Below are 19269 nucleotides of genomic sequence, written 5' to 3' on the forward strand. Positions count from 1 at the left end.
GGTTTAGAAACGTTTCTTAAATGCTATCAGTTGCTATAAAATGAAGCAACTGAATCAATTTTAAGTTCAGAAATATACTGAACTCAGCCATTAAAAATGTTTTATTAGGGCACCTGGGTGGCTCAGTCGGTTAAGCGTCTGCCTTCAACTCAGGTCATGATCCCAGGGTCCCGGGATCAAGTCCCACATTGGGCTCCGCACTCAGTGGAGAGCCTGCTTCTCCCTCTCCCTCTACCCACTGATTGCCCTGCTCGGGCGCTCTCTTCTCTCTCTCTCTCACTTTCTCTCTCAAATAAATAAATAAAATCTTAAAAAAAAAAAAAAGAAATGTTTTATTAGGTAGAGCACCTGGGTGGTTCAGTCAGTTTAAGTGTCCAACTCTTGATTTCAGGTCAGGTCATGATCTCAGGTTGTGAGATCGTCAGACTCCGTGCTTAGGATTCTCTCTCTGCCCCTCCCTACCTCTTTAAAAAAAAAAAAAAAAGGTATTATTAGGAGTGCCTGGCTCCCTCAGACAGCAGAGCATGCAACTCCTGATCTCAGAGTTGTGAGTTCAAGCCCCATGTTGGGTATAGAGCTTACTTAAAAAAAAAAGTAAAAGTAAAAGTAAATAAATAATACAGCTTTAAAAAAAAGAAAAAGAAAAGAGCCTAGGTGGCTCAGTCGGTTAAGCTTCTGCCTTAGCTCAGGTCATGATCCAGGGTCAAGGGATTGAGCCCTGTGTCAGGCTCCCTGTTCAGCAGGGAGTCTGCTTCTCCCTCTCTCTTTGCCCTTCTCCCCTGCTCATGCTCTCCCTCATGCTTGCTCGCTCTCTCTCTCTCTCTAATAAATAAACAAAATCTAAAAAAAGAAAAAAGAAATGTATTATTAAAGATTCACACTTACCAATTAGTGGTGTTGGGAAAAGTGGACAACTACATGTAAAAGAATTAAACCGGACCACTATCTTATACCATATTCAAAATGCATTAAAGACTTGAATGTAAGACCTAAAACTACTAGAAGGAAAATAGACAGTAAGCTCTTTGACATCAGTCTTAGCAATATTTTTTGGGGTCAGTCTCCTCAGACAGGGGCAACGAAAGGTAAAATAAATGGATATACATCAAACTAAAAAGCATTTGCAAAGCAAAGGAAACCATCAACAAAATGAAAAGGCAACCTACCAAATGGGAGAAGATATTTGCAAATCATACATCTGACAAAGAGTTAACATCTAAAATATATATAGGTCTTACACGACCTAATATGAAAAAAGAAAAAATTTTAAAAATAGGCAGAAGGGCGCCTGGGTGGCTCAGTTGGTTGAGCGACTGCCTTCGGCTCAGGTCATGATCCTGGAGTCCCTGGATCGAGTCCCTCATCGGGCTCCCTGCTCAGCAGGGAGTCTGCTTCTCCCTCTGACCCTCCCCCCTCTCATGTGCTCTCTCTCTCTCTCATTCTCTCTGTCTCAAATAAATAAATAAAATCTTAAAAAAAAAAAAATAGGCAGAAGACATGAACAGATACTTTTTGAAAGAACACATACAGATGGCCAACAGACACATGAAAACATGGTCAACACCACCAATCATCAGGGAAATGCAAATCAAAACCACAATATATCACCTCATATCTGTCAGATTTGTTATTACCAAAATACAGAAAATAACAAGTGATGGCAAGGACACAGAGAAAAAAGAACCCTTGTACACTGTCAGTAGAAATGTAAATGGAAGGGGCATTTGGAAGTACACTGTCAGTAGAAATGTAAATGGAAGGGGGTGGCTCAGTGGTTAAGCATCTGCCTTCGGCTCAGGTCATGATCCCAGAGTCCTGGGATCAAGCCCCGCATCACGCTCCCTGCTTGGCGGGGAGCCTGCTTCTCCCTCTCCCACCCCCCTGCTTGTGTTCCCTCTCTCGCTGTGTCTCTCGCTGTGTCTCTCTCTGTCAAATAAACAAATAAAAATCTTAAAAAAAAAAAAAAAAGAAATGTAAATGGAAGAAAAAAAAAAGAAATGGAAATTGATACAACCATTATGAAAAAAAGTATGGGGCTCTTACAAAAATACAAATTCAGAAGAATATATACACCCCTATGTTTATTGCAGCATTATTTACAATAGCCAAATTATGGAGGCAACCTAAGCATCCATCAATAGATGAATGGATAAAGATGTGGTGTGTGTATGTGTGTATCTATATATGTATCTATATCTAAATCTATATAGATGAACACAATGGAATATTATTCAGCCATAAAAAAGAATGGAATCTTGCCATCGGCAACAACATAAATGGATATAGAGAGTATAATGCTAAGCAAAATAAGCTAATCAGAGAAAGACAAATACCGTGTGATTTCACAGATACGTGGAACTTAAGAAACAAAACAAATGAAAAAAAAAAGAAGGAGGGGGAGCGAGAAGCCAAAAAATAGACTTAACTACAGAGAACAAACAGATGGTTACCAGAAGGGAAGTGGGTGCAGGATGCGTAAAATAGGTGAATGGGATTAAGAGTACACTTAATCTTGATAAACACTGAGTAATATATGGAATTGTTGGTCACTACAATGTATACCTGAAATGAATACATTAACTACACTGGAATTAAAATATGGAGGTTCCTCAAAAAATTCAAAGTAGAAATACCATATAATTCAGCAATTCTACTTCTGGGTATTTACCCAAAGAAAATGAGAACACAACTCCAAAGAAATATATGCACGCCTATGTTTACTGCAGCATTATTTACAATAGCCAAGACACGGAAGCAACCTAATGTCCACTGACAGATGAATATGGATAAAGATGTGGGTGTGTGTGTGAATACATTAAATATACACACACATATACACACTGGAATATCACACAGCCATAAAAAGAATGAAATCTTGGGGTGCCTCCATGGCTCAGTCAGCTAAGGGTCTGACTCTTGATTTCAGCTCAGGTCATGATCTCAGGGTCAGGACTGCAGGCTCCGCCCTCAACGTGGAGTCTGCTTGAGATTCTTTCCCCCTCTCTCTCCCCACTCTCAGGCTCACTCTCTCTCTCTCCCTAAAATAAATAAATACATAAATAATCTTTAACCCCTCCCACCCAAAAAAGACTGAAATTCTGTCAACTGTGATAACATGGATGGACCTAGAGGGTATTACACTAAGTGAATTAAGTCAGACAGAAAAAGACAAATACTGTATGATGTGGAATCTAAAAATCAAAACAAACAAAATAAAAGAGAAACAGCCTCACAGATATAGGAAACTGCTGGTTACCAGAGTGGGGAGAGGCTAGACGGGGGACAAAATACCTGAAGAGGATTAAGAGGTGCAAACTTCTAGGGTAAAAAAAAAAAAAAAAAAAGAGGGCGCCAGAGTGGCTCAGTTGGTTAAGCGACTGCCTTCGGCTCAGGTCGTGATCCTGGAGTCCCTGGATCGAGTCCCGCATCGGGCTCCCTGCTCGGCAGGGAGTCTGCTTCTCCCTCTGACCCTCCCCCCTCTCATGTGCTCTCTCTGTCTCATTCTCTCTCTCTCAAATAAATAAAATCTTAAAAAAAAAAAAAAAATCTATAAAAAAAAAGAATTCACAGAATGTATCATTTGAGTGTTAAATTTACATTTAATATTTTTATGGAAATAATCTGTTCAGATAGCTATAAAAACCTATTAAAAATAAAAGAAATAAAAGTCAAAATCTATTACCAAATACAGAGTATAGATTTTTAGTCACTGCTGTGAAAACAGCTTCAAACAAAATCATATTCAATTGTGAAAAGCTATCACCTTAAAATGACTTCTTTCATGACTTCTTTTCATAACAACTAAGAGGGAAAAAAAAAAAAAAAGAAATTCATAACAACTAAGAGGAAAATTAAGCTATCCAGACTTAAAATGGAAAAAGTCATTTGGAATAAGTGGATAATGTCTCCCTTTCAATGTGAATGTACAGAATGCTATATTTACCCTTACACATGAACTTATGAAGGAGGAAAACATGTGTTCCCATGATTCTTTATAGTAAGTCTGGAACAATCAAACTGCACTTTTATCACCACGTTTAATACTCCAACATAATGTATAAATTTGTTGTAAGTTTGGAAAACCAGAAACATTTATAATAAAATCTATGATGAAAAAAATAAACAAAATTCAAAAAAATCTATGTTACTCAAGGCAAATATTTTCAGTGCTTCCTAAAATCTACAGCAAATATGAACTTGTAAATTATAAAACTTACAACAAATAAAGGGTTTCTTCAATTATCTAAGGTAAAAATAAAAACCTCATAACCCTGACTTAAATCAAGAGGCAAAGTGCCAGAAACCAAAAAGACAAAAATCAATCCAAAGAAATCCCCAAAATCATATATACTGACAAAAAGTTGAAGAGCCAACTGATATCTAGCTTCAAAATATCTATGAAATAAAGACAGAAAGCAAAGATTACTCAGTCTGTAAAGATCTGCAACCATGTAAGAAACATTTAAAAAAGAAGAAAAACCCAGAAATAGTTGTTCCTTAGGGGTCCCATGACCGTTTCAGGAGTTACCAAAGTGAAAACTATTTTTGCCATAATACTAAGACATTATTTGACATTTGCACTAAGGGTGCAAAATCAATTCTGGTCCCTTAGGCAGTGGCACCCTACTATACTAGTAGTCACTGTATTCATCACTGTCCAATAATGACTGTTGTGGATATATATTGAGAGAAAATACAATTTAAGTATTTAAAATTTCTTAAGAGAGTGTGTCTTGTAGAAATAACCAAAAATCAAAAAGTACTTCCATTTACAGAATAACTTAAAAGCAAGCCCAGTCAGTTCAGTCTTAATTGTAATTAAAATATTTATTCCCTTAGAGATATCCCATTAACTTTTTTGATCATGGAAGACACTATCAAAATCTAAATTCTGTGATTTTTTTTCCAAACTACAATTAATGTATAGTAGTAAGATTGTATGTAATTGTATTTTAGTATAACATTTAATACATTACACAAGATAATATAGGTAGAGGCCAGAAAGATCAAACTTAAAATGTCACTAAAAAATAGGGACACCTAGGGGTGCCTGGGTGGCTCATTCGGTTAAGCGTTTGATTCATTTTGGATTAGGTCATGATCTCAGGGTTGTGAGACTAAGCCCCATGTTGGGCTCTGTGCTGTGAGTGGAGCCTGCTTAGATTTCTCTCTCTCCCGATCCTTCAGCCCCTCCCTTCTCTCTCTCTCCCTCTCTCTAATAAAAATAAAATAAAATAAAACATAGAGGCACTTGGCTGACTCAGTCAGTAAAGCATAAAACTCTTGATCTCAGGGTTGTGAGTTTCAAATCCCACACTGGGTGTAGAGATTACCTAAAAAAAATAAAAGCTTAAAAAAAATTGTCACTAGGGCGCCTGGGTGGCTCAGTTGGTTAAGCGACTGCCTTCGGCTCAGGTCATGATCCTGGAGTCCTGGGATCGAGTCCCGCATCGGGCTCCCTGCTTGGCAGGGAGTCTGCTTCTCCCTCTGACCCTCCTCCCTCTCATGCTCTCTGTCGCTCATTCTCTCTCTCTCAAATAAATAAAAAAAAAATCTTAAAAAAAAAAATTGTCACTAAAAAATAATTCGTAACTAAATTTTCATAGTTCTTAGTTTTCAACCTGATTTATAGCGTCATGTTACATTAACCCCAGATAATCTAACATACCAACAAACAGGAAAGCAATTAAAAAATATCTAACAAATATGAAAATTTAGTATTCCTGGATCATGTACTTTATACAAGAGTTATTCATCTTTTTGAATGAACATTTTACTGAATACATACATGCTATCTCTTTCTAAAGGACAGGAAAAGGCATAATACATATAAATTAGTTATAAGCAATCTAGTAAATTGCTTTCCTAGGTATAGAAACTGGATACACTGAAATATATATCTCTAAATGCTTAACGGATGAAATGTTTACAACCGCTATTTTAGAATTATTTAAAGATTAGCTGCTCATTTTCTTAAAGGATCCACACAGACCTGAAACATACCTCTTGAAACCAAGAATAGACCAATTATATATATCTAAATTGCACATATATATACATAAGAATTGATATACACAATCTGAATCATAAATAGTTCTACAATATTCAAATTCTTAAATAATCATGTATCACTTTAATAAACAGAAAATAAAATTTTAAGCCTTGATAAATTATATGTACATTTAATATATAACATACTTTTTTTTTTTAAAGATTTTTATTTATATGGGGCGCCTGGGTGGCTCAGTCGTTAAGTGTCTGCCTTCGGCTCAGGTCATGATCCTGGGATCCTGGGATCGAGCCCCGCATCGGGCTCCCTGCTCCGGGCTCCCTGCTCCGCGGGGAAGCCTGCTTCTTCTCCCCTTGCTTGTGTTCCCGCTCTCGCTATCTCTCTCTGTCAAATAAATAAATAAGATTTTATTTATTTGACAGAGAGAGACACAGTGAGAGAGGGAACACAAGCAGAGTGGGAGAGGGAGAAGCAGGCTTCCCCGCGGAGCAGGGAGCACGATGCGGGGCTCGATCCCAGGACCCCGGGATCATGACCTGAGCCGAAGGCAGACGCTTAACGACTGAGCCACCCAAGCGCCCCTAACATACATTTTTGATATAACTTTTTAAAAAGGAAATGGCAACAAGTGATAATATAGTAAAGCTTTTTTATCTTAAGCACACACACCTTTTTTTAAAAAGATTTTATTTATTTGAGATAGAGAGAGAGAAAGCATGAGCCGGGGAGAAGGGTAGAGGGAGAAGCAAACTCCCCGCTGAGTGGGGAGCCCGATGTGCAACTCGATCCCAGGACCCTGGGATCATGACCTGACCACAAAGCAGACACTTAACCAACTGAGCCACCCAGGCACCCCCACACACATCTTCTTTACAAATCTCCTAACCTCTAGAATTGTTCCTGTGCCTTTAAAACACAGGATGGACATCAATTGCCACATTATTTTCAACAATGAAATATTAGAAAAAGTCCCTCTACAGAGAAATGATTAAATGATTTATTAATACACATTATACTATGGAATTCTATGCAGACTTTACAAAGAATAAGGTAGAAAGTTCTGGAGATGGTGGTGATCTTTGCACAACAATATGAATATACTTAATGCCTCTGAACTATAAACTTAATAATGATTAAAATGGCAGATGTTGGGGCACCTGGGTGACTCAGTCAGTTAAGCATCCGACTCTTGATTTCAGCTCAGGTCATGATCTCGGAGTCATGAGATCGAGCCCTATGTCAGGCTTTGCACAGAGTCCGCTTGAGATTCCCTTTCTCCCTTTCCCTCTGTCCATCACTCTCGTGCTCTTTCTCTAAAATAAATCAGTAACTCTTAAAAAAAAAAAAAAAACTGGGCGCCTGAGTGGCTCAGTCCTTAAGCGTCTGCCTTCGGCTCAGGTCATGGTCCCGGGGTCCTGGGATCGAGTCCCACATCGGGCTCCTTGCTCAGCGGGAAGCCTGCTTCTCCCTCTCCCACTCCCCCTGCTTGTGTCCCCTCTCTCGCTGTGTCTCTCTCTGTCGAATAAATGAATAAAATCTTTAAAAAAAAAAAAAAAGCTAATAGACAAAGTCGCAACAAAAAAATAGAATCAAGAACCAGACTGAAATTTTAGAACTGAAAAATTAAAACACCAAAGAAGAAAAAGAAAAAAATCAATGAATGGTTACCAAGGGCTGGGGTCATGGGATAATGGGTAGTTATTATTTAACAGGTACATAGTTCAGTCTGGATGATGAAATGGTCTTCTTTTTTTTAAGATTTTATTTATTTATTTGAGAGAGAGTATGAACAGGGAGAGGGGCAGGAGAAGCAGACTCCCTGCTAAGCAGGGAGCCAGACATGGGGCTTGATCCCAGGACCCTGGGATCATGACCTGAGCTGAAGGCAGAAACGTAACTGACTGAGCCACCCAGGCACCCCTGAAATAGTCTTTGAGATGACAGTGGCTCTATAATAATTGGAAGCGATTAATGCCAATAAACTACGCACTCAAAAAAGTTCAAAGTGAATTTTATGTTATGTATATTTTACAATTAAAAAAAAAAAAAAAGGTGGGGCACCTGGGTAGCTCAGTCAGTTAAGTATCTGCCTTCAACTCAGGTCATGATCCCAGAGTCCTGGGATCGAGCCCCACGTCAGGCTCCCTGCTCAGCGTAGAGGCTGCTTCTCCCTCTCCTCCTCGTTTGTGCTCTCTGTTGCTATCTCTGTCTCTCTCAAATAAATAAAATCTTTTTTAAAAAATGGTAATAAACTAAAGAAAACTCAGTCATGGGTTCAAGAGCAAAATAGAGATAGAGAGGAAAGAATTGTGAATATACAGTAATAGAAACTACCTAATCTGAACAAGAGAAAAAAAATATTTAAAAAAAAAATGAGGGGCACCTGGGTGGCAATGTTGGTTGAGCCCCAGCTCTTAGTTTCAGCTCAGGTTGTGATCATACATTGGGCTCCATGCTTGGTGCAGAATCTGCTTGAGATTCTTTCTCTCTGCCCCTCCCACTCATGCTCTCTCTAAAATAAATAAATCAATCTCAAAAAAAGAAAATGAACGGAGCCTCAGAAACCCACATGACAATATCAAAAAGAGTAACATTCATGTAAGCAGAGTCCCAAAAGGAGAGAAAAACTGTAGTGTGGAAAAAGTACTTAAAGAAATAATGGCCAGGCGCCTGGGTGGCTCAGTTGGTTAAGCGACTGCCTTTGGCTCAGGTCATGATCCTGGAGTCCCTGGATCAAGTCCCGCATCGGGCTCCCTGCTCAGCAGGGCGTCTGCTTCTCCCTCTCCCGCTCCCCCCTCTTGTGCTCTCTCTCTCTCTCACTCTCTCTCTCAAATAAATAAATAAAATCTTTAAAAAAAAAAAAAAGAATGGCCAAAAACTTTCCAAATTTGAAAAAAAGATACATATCTGCAAAAACAAGCTAAGCAAATTCCCAAATAGGATAAATCTAAAGACATCCAAACCAAGGTACTCATAATGAAATTGCTGAAAACTAAAGACAAAGAAAAAATCTTTAAAACAGCCAGAAAAAAATGACGTATTACTTATCATTGCAGGTTTCTCATCAGAAATCTTGGATGCCAAAAGAAAGATAAAAACATTTTTTTTAAGATTTTCTTTCTTTCTTTCTTTGAGAGAGAATTTGCGAGAGCACGTGCAAGTGGGGCAAGGAAGAGGACAGGGATAAGCCAACTCCGTACTGAGGGCACAGCCCAACACAAAGGTCAATTCCATGACCCTGAGATCATGACCTGAGCCAAAATCAAGAGCCAGACGCCCAAGTGACTGAGCCACCCAGGTACCCCAGAAGAAAACGAGTGCTGAAAGAAATGTCAACCCACACAGCTACATACAATGAAAATACCCTTTAGTGAGCATTTGAAATTTAGAATATTCTAAATTTTCTTATATTTTTTGTATAAAAAACCTTTCTTAAAGTTAAAGAATTGATAACGATCTAAATAAATATAACTATTTATAAATACAATCCATTCTTATACCCTTTATTTTATATGTCTGACAGCTGAATGTAAAAACATTATATGATACAGATTTGTTATGTATATATGAGATGGCAACAACATAAAGGGAAAGGGTAAAACAACCTATACGGTGGGATCCAAAGTTCCAAGAAGTGATAAAGTATTGATTCTAAGAAGCCAGTCCCAAAATGTTAAAAATACCATGAGTCCATTTATGACATTCTCAAAAAGACAAAACTAGAGTGACAGAAAATAAAACTGTGGTTGCCAGTGGTTAGGAGGGAATGGAGAATATGACAACAAAGGGATAACACGTAGGAATTTCTTGGAGCAACAGAATTGTTATTAATCCTATTTGTGGTGGTGCTTATAGGAATCGATACTTGTGTTTATATACAACTATACACCAAACATGAACAAAAGAATTTAAGCTACCATGTGTTCATCTCTAAAATAAAATATATATATGCATGCAAGATAAATATACACATAATTATAAATACACTGAGTAGTAATATTACAAGAGTTTTATCTTTATACTTTTTTAAATCTTTCAAATCCTCTACAATGACTGTTGTCTTTAGAATAAAAATAAAATATTCAAAAATAACCACAATATACTTAATTAAGCTAAAAATATGCCACTCCAATACAGTTCTCTAATAGTACTATGTGGAAATGAGTAAATGAGAACATTGCAGAGTATTCTGAGATTTCCAAGTGTAAAGTTAATCATAATAGCAGGCAGCTGCAATCCCCTTCCCCAACTCTCTCTCACAACCAATCTCTCTCAAAATTTACTAACAAATACAATTGACCCTTGAACAACATGGGGGTTGGGGCACTGACCCCACCCCCATTCAAAAATCCACAGACAGGGGCACCTGGGTGGCTGTTTGTTAAAACCATCCAACTCTTGGTTTCGGTTTGGGTCATGATCTTATGGGCTGTGGGATGGAGCCTTACATGGGCTCCTTGCTCAGCGGGAAGTCTGCCTGAAAGATTCTCTCCCTCTGCTCCTACTCCCACACGTGCTCTTTCTCTCTCAAAATAGATAAAGCTTAAAACACACACACACACACACACCTTCTGACTCCCCCAAAAACTTAACTACAAATAGCTGACTATACTGCAAGCCTTACAGAAAACATTAACAGTCCATTAATACATATTTTGTATATTAAATGTATTATATACTATATATTCTTACAGTGAAGTAAGCTAGATAAAACATTACTAAGAAAATGAGGAAAAGAAATTACATTTACAGTACTGTACAGTGTTATCAGATAAAATCTGAGTATAGGGCACCCGAGTGGCTCAGTTAAGCAACTGCCTTCAGCTCAGATCATGATCCTAGGGTCCTGGGATCAAGTTTGCATCAGGCTCCCTACTCTGTGGGTGTCTGCTTCTCCCTCTGCCCCTCCCCCCCACTCATGCGCTTGCACTCGCATGCTCTCTCCCTCAAAAATAAATAAAATCTTACCAAAAAAAACACCTGAGTATAAGTGGACCCATGAAGTTCAAACCCATGTTGTTCAAAGGTCAACTTTATTGAGATTCTGAGATGACGGAAGAGTAGGAAAGCACCAGGATTCTGTCTCCCCATCTAGACCACAATGACACAGGCATAATCTATCTTATACAACTGTTTTTGGAACTCTAGAGTCCATTGAAGGCATGCAACTTCTAGGGGGTAGGTTTGTAAGGGAAATTTTGGGTCAATTTCAGCTCTTAGCAGGGTAGTAGCTATCCATCCTCCATCTCCAACTACAGGGCAGGCAGCTGAACATACCTTCCAGAAGCAGCTTGTGAGAGCTAGGGTGGGCAAAAATGATCTGGTCCTCCAAGTATTGGGGATCTGTGCCCTAATTCCTCATTGCTGCTTCTGATCACAGTGGCCATTTTGGTTGCACCAACCCCCATTGCTACAGGCCCCTCCCCTTCTGCCCAGTATCCTTCCCCTCCCTTTCATTTTTTTCTTTTGTCCCCTTTGGGAGCCAGACATTAAAAAGAATAGGACATTCAAAAGCAACTGCACATACAGAAGAAATTAGAAACTCACCCTCCATATCCAGGGAAAAGCAGTGACTGAGAAAAGACCTGAGAAGAACTTAAATTGACACCTCTGGCTGATCCTAACTACAAAGACAGTCTACAACAATCAAAATAACGAAATATTTTTTTAAATTCTGAAGAAGGGGAGATTCTGATTATTAGACTGAAATGTCCAGTTTTCAACAACAACAAAAATCACAAATAACAGGAAAACACGACCCATACAAAGGAAAAACATAAACAGGAACTATTCCTGAAAAAGACCTGATGGTAGACCTACTAAACAAAGACATTAGAGTAACTGTCTTAAAGATGCTCAAAGAAGGGTCGCCTGGGTGGCTCAGTCAGTTAAGCGTCTGCCCGGGCTCCCTGCTCAGCAGGAAGCCTGCTTCTCCCTCTCCCACTCCCCCTGCTTGTGTTCCCTCTCTTGATGTGTCTCTCTCTGTCAAATAAATAAATAAATGAAATCTTTAAAAAAAAAAAAAAAAGATGCTCAAAGAAGTAAAGGAAGATAAGAAAACAATGTATAAACAAAGTAGAGGGGCGTCTGAGTGGCTCAGTCAGTTAAACATCTTACTTCGGCTCAGGTCATGATCCCAGAGTCCTGGGATCAAACCCCATGTTGGGAGCCTGAGTGGGAGCCTGCTTCTCCCTCTCCCTCTGCCACTCTCCCTGCTTGTGCCTTCTCTCTCTCTCTCTCTCTCTGTGTCAAGTGGATAAAATAAAATCTTTTCAAAAAATGTAAATTCCTCATAATCTGAAATAAAAGATGTAATATAGATATAAAAAATAATAATAATAAACAAAGGAGAAATATCCATAGATTAAAAAAAGCCTATAAGGCAACCAAAAAGAAATTCTGGAGATGAAAAGTACAGTAACTGAAATGAAAAATTCACTAGAGAGATTTAAAGACAGATAGGAGCAGGCAGAAGAAATAATCAGCAAACTTGAAGATAGGACAATGAAAATTACCAAGTTTAAGGAACAAAAAGAAAAATGACAGAAACAAAATTAACAGAGTTAGGTACCCGAGGGACACAAACAAGCAGACCAACATACACACCGTGGGAGTCCCAGAAGAAGAGAGAGAGAAAGGGACAGGGAGAATATTTTTAAAAAATAATAAACTGAAAACTTCCCCAAACTTGATGAAAGACATGAATATAAATATCCACAAACCTCACATAAGACGAATTCAAAGAAATTCACACAGACACTTTGGATAGCCACAGACAAAAAATCTTGAAAGTAGCAAGAAAGCAATGATTCACATAAAATGGATCCTCAAGAAGTATATGCACAGGTTTCTCATTAGAAATGCTGGAAGCCAAAAACCAGTAAGCTAATATATTCAAAGTACTAAAAGAAGAAATAATCAGGGGTGCCTGGGTAGCTCAGTCAGTTAAGCATCTGCCTTCAACTCAGGTCTTGATCCCAGAGTCCTGGGATCGAGCCCCGTGTTGGGCTCCCTGCTCAGCAGGGAGCCTGCTTCACCCTCTCCCTCTGCCCCTTCCCCCTGCTTGTTTTCTCTCTCTCTCATAAATAAGTAAAATCTTAAAAAAAAAAAGGAATAGTCAAACAAGATTCCAATATCTGGCAAAACTGTCCCTCAAAAGTTAGGGAGAAGGGTGCCTGGGTGGCTCAGTTGGTTAAGCGACTGCCTTCGGCTCAGGTCATGATCCTGGAGTCCCGGGATCGAGTCCCGCATCGGGCTCCCTGCTTGGCAGGGGGTCTGCTTCTCCCTCTGCCCTCTTCCCTCTCGTGCTCTCTGTCTCTCATTCTCTCTCTCTCAAATAAATAAATGGAATCTTTAAAAAAAAAAAAAAAAAGTTAGGGAGAAGTTAAGACATTCTCAGATAAAGAATGCTCAAGGGTGTCCAGCAGTGTGAAATGAAAAGACAGTAAACAGTAATTCAAAGCCATATGAAGAAAAGAGGATCTCAATGAAGGTAAATACATGGCAACTGTAAAAGCTAGTACTGGGGCACCTGGGTGGCTCAACTGGTTAAGCATCTGCCTTCAGCTCAGGTCATGATCTCAGGCTCCTTGCTCAGTGGGGAGTCTTCCTCTCCCTCTGCCACTTCCTCTGCCCCCTCCCCGATTCATAAGCTCTCTCTCTCTAATAAATAAATAAATAAAAACTTTCCCAAAAAATCAAAAAATAAAAGCTAGTATTATTCTAACTTTGTTTTGTAATTCCAAATGTTGTTTTCTACAGGATTTAAGAGACTAATGCAATCTAAAGAACGTCTACCTCGTGTTTTGGGGCATACAATGTATAAAGATTTAAGTCTGTGATATCAATAACCAAAGGGGTAGGGTTGGAGTTATAAAAAAGCAGTCACTCTATGTTATTGACATTAAGCTGGTATAAATTCAAATTAGTGTTGTAACTTTCAGATGTTAAATGCAATCCCCAGGGTAACCACAAAGAATATAGCTCTAGAATATACAGAGTATAAAATGAGAAAGGAATTTAAACATCTCACTACAAAAAATATCTAACAAAAAAGTAATGCATGAAATGAGGAACAAAAAAGCTATAAAACATATAGAAAACAATCAGCAAAATGATAGAAGTCCCTCCTTATCAGTAATTAAAGTTCTTAAAACTCTCCAATCAAAACATAGATCAGCAGAATTAATAAAAAGACATAATCCAGGGATGCCTGGGTGGCTCAATTGGTTAAACGTCTGCCTTTGGCTCAGGTCATGATCCCAGGGTCCTGGGATGGAGTCCCATACTAGGCTCCTTGCTCAGTGGGGAGCCTGCTTCTCCCTCTGCCTACTCTCCCCCTGCTTGGGCTCTCTAGCACGCTCTCTCTCTCTCTCTGATAAATAAATGAAATCTTTAAAAACAAAACAAAAAAAGGCATAATCCAACTATATGCTGTCTTCAAGAGAATCACTTTAGATCCAAAGATAGATAAGATGAAAGTAAAAGAACAGGAGAAGATATTCCATGCAAATACTAACCAAAAGAGAGCAGGGCTGGCTACACTAACATTGTTCAAGATAGCCTGAACCTCAAAGGTTGCCAAATGACATTATATATGAATAAAACAGTCTGATACAGCAAGATATAGCAAATATAAACATTTACATACCTAATGACAAACCATCAAAATATATTAAATATATTAAGCTAAAACTGACAGAATTAAGGACAGAAATAGTTCTACAATAATTAGATACTTCAATACCCCACTCTCAATATTGGATAGAACAACCATACAGGAGACAGATAAGAAAATGAAGAATTTAACAACACAATAAACCAACTAGACCTAATAGACATATACAAAACACTCTACCGAATGACATCAGCATATACATTCTTTTCAAGTGCATGTGGGATATTTTCGGGACAGACCATATGTTAGGCCACAATTAAGTCTCAACAGACTGGACTGCCTGGGTGGCACAGTCGGTTAAGTGTCTGACTCTTGGTTTCAGCTCAGGTCGTGATCTCAGGGTCATAGGGTCATAGGATCGAGCCCCGAGTAGGGCTCTTGTGCTCAGCGTGAAGTCTGGTTGAGAGTCTCTCTCCCTCTCTCTGCCCCTCCCACTCATGCTCACTCCCCCTTGCTTTCTCTGAAATAAATAAATATTTAAAAAGAAAAAAAGGTCTCGGGGCGCCTGGGTGGCTCAGTTGGTTAAGAAACTGCCTTCGGGGGCGCCTGAGTGGCTCAGTTGGTTAAGCGACTGCCTTCGGCTCAGGTCATGATCCTGGAGTCCCGGGATCGAGTCCCGCATCGGGCTCTCTGCTCAGCAGGGGGTCTGCTTCTCCCTCTGCCCTCTTCCTTCTCGTGCTCTCTGTCTCTCATTCTCTCTCTCTCAAATAAATAAAATCTTTAAAAAAAAAAGAGGGGCGCCTGGGTGGCTCAGTTGGTTAAGCGACTGCCTTCGGCTCAGGTCATGATCCTGGAATCCCTGGATCAAGTCCCGCATCGGGCTCCCTCCTCGGCGGGGAGTCTGCTTCTCCCTCTGACCCTCCCCCCTCTCATGTGCTCTCTCTCTCATTCTCTCTCTGTCAAAAAAAAAAAAAAAATCTTAAAAAAAAAAAAGAAACTGCCTTCAGCTCGGGTCATGATCCCAGGGTCCTGGGATCGAGCCCCGCATCGGGCTCCTTGCTCAGTGGGGAGCCTGCTTCTCCCTCTGCCTGCTACTCTGCCTATCTGTGCTTGCTCTCTGTCATATAAATAAATTTTAAAAATCTTTAAAAAAAAAAGTCTCAACAGACTTAAAAACACAGATATCATACAAAATATCCTCTCCAACCACAACAGGATGAAGTTAAAAATCAGTAATAGAAGTAAAATGGGAAAATTCACAAATTTGTGTAAATTAATACCCTCTTAAGCAAGCAAAGGACCAAAAAAGAAATCACAAGGCAAATTAGAAAATACTTGAGACAAATGAAAGCAAAAATACAACATAACAAAACTTATGGGATGCAGCAAAAACAATGCTAAGGAAAAAATTTACAGCTATAACACTTACCTACCATAAATAAAAAAGAGGGAAAATAAAGAAGATCTCCTATCAACAATGTAACATTACAACTTATGGAACTAGAAAAATAACAAACTAAACCCAAAGCAGACAGCGGAAAGGAAATAAAAAAGATTGTATCAGAAATTATAAAAATAGAGAACAGAAAAAGAACAAAGAAAAATTAATGGAACCAAAAGCTGGTATTTTTAAATATCAACAAAACTGATAAAACTTTAGCTCTGTAGAGACTAAGAAAAAAGAGAAGAAAATGCTTGAATTACTAAAATAAAAAACAAAAGCGAAGACATTACTGGTTCTACAGAAATGAATAGAACTATAATAGAGTACTATGAATAATTTTACACCACCAAATTGGATAACCTAGATGAAATGGACAATTTCCTAGAAACACAAAACCTACCAAAACTAAATTATGAAGAAATAGGGGCACCTGGGTGGCTCAGTCAGTTAAGCATCTGACTTCAGCGCAAGTCATGATCTCAGGGTTCTGGGATCAAACCCCTCATGGGGCTCTGAGTTCAGGAGGGAGTCTGCCTGTCCCTGTCCATCCCCCTCGGCCTCTCCCCCTCCCCCTGCTCATTCTCTCTCTCTCTCAAATAAATAAATCCTTAAATAAATAAAAAGATAATGAAGAAATAGAAAGCCTGAATAGACCTGTAACTAGTAAGAAAACTGAATCAGTAAACAAAACTCTCTGAAAAAGAAAAGTCCTGGACTTGACAGCTTCATTGGCACTACAAAATAAAGAAAAATACCAATCTTTCTCAAACTTACACCCCATGATCAAGTAGAATTTATTCCTAGAATGCAAGGATGTTTCAACATATGAAAATGAATCAACACAATACACATTAACAGAATGAAGGGGAAAAAAATACATGATTGTCTCACACCTGATGCAGAAAAAGCATGTGACAAAATATAACACCCTCTCATGATAAAAACACTAACATGGTACAACACAGATGCAACTTGAGGAGATTATACTAAACGAAATAGAGACAGAAAGTAGAATGGTAGTTGCCAAAGATTGGGGGTAGGTGGGAATATGGATTATCACTTAATGGGTATAGTGTTTCAATTTTACAAGAAAAGTGCAGATGGTTGCACAACATTACAAACGTATTTATTATCACTAAACTGTGCACTTATAAAATGGTAAGTTTATGTATTTTCTACAACTATTTTATTTATCTCTTTCCCCCTTAGGGTTACTTCACTGTTACTGGTTAAGAGGCAAAATAAAGGATTTTTCAGATGTACCTTCTTCAGATGGAAGAATTCATCACCACCAAACAAATATTGAAGGTATATTTGTCAAGAAAAAAATGACACCACATGGAAATCAGGGTCTACCCAAAAGAATGAAGAGTACTAGAAATGTAAATATCTGAATGTAGCAATTATAAATATATTGCCTCTCAACTCCAAATCCACTTCTCTCTACCCTGCTTTGTGATAATGAAGCTGGTACCTATAAACATTTCTTCTCTGCCAGCTGACAAAATGTTAACCTTTGTCAGCAGATGGCACTGGACGAATACTCCAGACAGAAGTGAGTTCTCTTCCCATTAGTGTGCTCTAATCTGCTGGTTTCAGTGGAGGACAGAGGTGTGCAAAAGATCCAACGGCCCTCTCCCCAGGCACCAATTTCCCATCAAGTCTCAGTGACACATACACAACCCCATGGGTAGTTTCCCAGAAAATTCTGTCAGCACCCCTGAGGGCAGCTCACCAAGTTTCAGCAGCACTCCTACAGGCCAGACACTTCCCAGAGAATTATGCCACGGTCCCAGCTGGCTTCTCAGCCAGGTTCAGAAAAAAGCTGCCTAGTGACTTTTCTCAGCACCCCAAAAGGGGGTTTCCTGCTTGACAGCAAAAATCTGTGGCACCTCAAACTTCTCCATCATCCAGTGTGACCCAACCCTCTTCAACAAGATCTGAATTTCAGCCTTGAAGTTAGAAAATGGGGCATCTTCCAAATCTGTTCTATTCCTGCTACTGTGCCTCAGCCCTAGAAGTAGTAGCTGCTTCCTCTACCTACTACTGTGTATGCTTTAAAGTTCTCTTTCCCCTTAGGGTTACTTCTCTGTTACTGGTTAATAATTCTTTATATTAAACTTACCCTGTTCAGGGCGCCTGGGTGGCTCAGTTGGTTGGGCGACTGCCTTCGGCTCAGGTCATGATCCTGGAGTCCCAGGATGAGTCCCACATCGGGCTCCCTGCTCAGCAGGGAGTCTGCTTCTCCCTCTGACCCTCCCTCCTCTCATGCTCTCTATCTCATTCTCTCTCTCAAATAAATAAATAAAATCTTAAAAAAAAAAAAAAAACCTCTATTAAAACTTACCCTGTTCAAATTACTGTGTGGTTTCTGACATCTGACTGATATAGAATTGATACTGGTAGTGGTCACAGTAAACAGACCTACAAAGATGGGATCTGGATATTGGCTTGGTTGTGCCCTCTGGCTTACAAAGGAAATAGGATACTAGTAATCCCTGGCATGCAGTGGCATCGCAATTATCAAGCTATGGTTGATGTGGTTGACTGTGATAAAGTGCCAACTGAAGCAAGTGCCTTGGGACCCCAAGTGGCTGCTGTACTTGACTGTTAAGGCAGCAGTGATAACTATAAGGTCTGTTACATGAGATGGATTCTCTGTGTGGTCTTGAACAAGTACACAGGAAAACAAGTTCAAATCCATGAACTATCAGATTAAATCACAGTCTGAAAAAAAACCACTTTTATGCGGTATTTAAAAAATCTCTTAATTCTTACAACTACAGGTTGATATTGCTAAAAATCAAAGGCAAAATTTTATTGTGCAAATAGCTGAATGATAACATTAGATGAATTCATAGTTTCACCAAGTTTCTCATGTGAAAGTAAGAGCAATGACTAGGAAAATATATGGGACCCTGAAACTTGAAATGGGAACATGTGGTTGAATCAGAATGAAAAAAATAATTTCAAACCTCCAGTGGCAGTAACCTACCCTTCTGTATCTAAAGACAGAAACTTTCCTTTGCTTGAAAGTCCTGTGATATCGTATGTTCAGCAAATGACTTGAAGGAGGATGCTCATTCTCCTCAAGACCAACTACAATCAACCCTATTGACGCTAGACCCCTAACTAGGTTCAAATTTCAGCATGTTATAGAGGAACAGGTACACAGAGGACCCAAGAGAAAACAGCTTA

At 39.0% G+C, this 19269-nt stretch overlaps 1 protein-coding gene across 5 annotated transcripts in view; it reads right to left on the reverse strand.

The window, feature by feature from the left end:
* The window catches only part of ZMYM4 (zinc finger MYM-type containing 4), a 143104-nt gene that overhangs the window by 97985 nt on the left and 25850 nt on the right, over nucleotides 1-19269 (reverse strand). The window lies entirely within an intron of this gene.

The sequence above is a fragment of the Mirounga leonina genome, unplaced genomic scaffold, assembly GCF_011800145.1.
Source record: "Mirounga leonina isolate KUSES-001 unplaced genomic scaffold, KU_Mleo_1.0 Mir_173, whole genome shotgun sequence".
Taxonomy (NCBI): Eukaryota; Metazoa; Chordata; class Mammalia; order Carnivora; family Phocidae; genus Mirounga; species Mirounga leonina.